The sequence below is a fragment of the Capsicum annuum genome, chromosome 10 (genome assembly GCF_002878395.1).
Source record: "Capsicum annuum cultivar UCD-10X-F1 chromosome 10, UCD10Xv1.1, whole genome shotgun sequence".
NCBI lineage: Eukaryota > Viridiplantae > Streptophyta > Magnoliopsida > Solanales > Solanaceae > Capsicum > Capsicum annuum.
The window spans coordinates 202,588,965-202,590,071 of NC_061120.1; positions in this window are offsets into that span (position 1 = coordinate 202,588,965).

Here is a 1,107-nt window from a genome sequence, read left to right on the forward strand (position 1 = left end):
CATGTTATCGTATTATTGTATCTATTCCATATTACTTTGATCATATGAATTATGTGCATGATTACCAGATAGACAGAGGGTGTTTCGGACCTTCGGGTTGGGGAATGCTCGTCACGGCCAGGGCCCCGATTCGGGTCGTGACACTTATTCAAGTCACTCTAAGGTTGTGATTCAAAAAGTTATTTTTCATGTGATTCAGCTTCCCTAAAACGTTAAGTGTTGAAGTATTTTGAAGTCAAGTATTTTGATATCAGAATCTAAAATGTTAGTCATCAGCGTTAGTATGTGGATAATACAGTTTTCTGATTTTTGCTTTGTTCACTTTATCTGTTACTTCTAGTGCATGGTTGTAGTATTTGCACACGTAGGGTCATGTTTGTGGATCGATCTATAAGTTCCGTCCCAGTTTTAAAAGATTTGTTGATATATAGACCCATCGGCTGAACTTCTCCTCCCCTCCTAATGTGATTTACCTCAAACTTGAATCTATTTCAAGTGAGAATTTGTTGTATTTGCTTGTTAAAAAAATTAAATTTGCTATGTATTGTCTTTATTCTCGTTTTTTCACTTCCCACTCTATCTTCTCCTGATATTTGTTTTTCACTTCCCTAGGCATCTTCTCCTGATTCTTTTGTCTCTCTTTTACTGCTGCATATTTGCAACTTATGTATCTAAAGACAAGCAATCTGGTGCATTTGAAATCGAGGCTTTTTGCTTTGCATATTAGTTTAATTTCAATGTTTATGAATTCTAAGTTGAATATAAAAAGAAGTTAACTAGAGATTTGAACAATTGAACTACACATGTAAACTTTGCGAATCTAACAAAACTGTTGAAGAATTTTTATGAGATAGGTACAATGAAAATTATATCAAGACTTATCAGTGTTAGTTAAATTGTATGAAGAAAGATTGATCCACCTATAAGCAACAGATGTAGATATGTACTGGAACATACTTTTGTGTGTGTGTTCCACTGCTTTTATGATATTGGATCTGCCTTTGTGTGCTAATAACAGTAAACAAACTAGCAATTTAATTCTTTTTGGGAGTATATTAATAGGTACAATTTCCATGTTAGCTCGGCATAAATGTTAACTCTTAAATA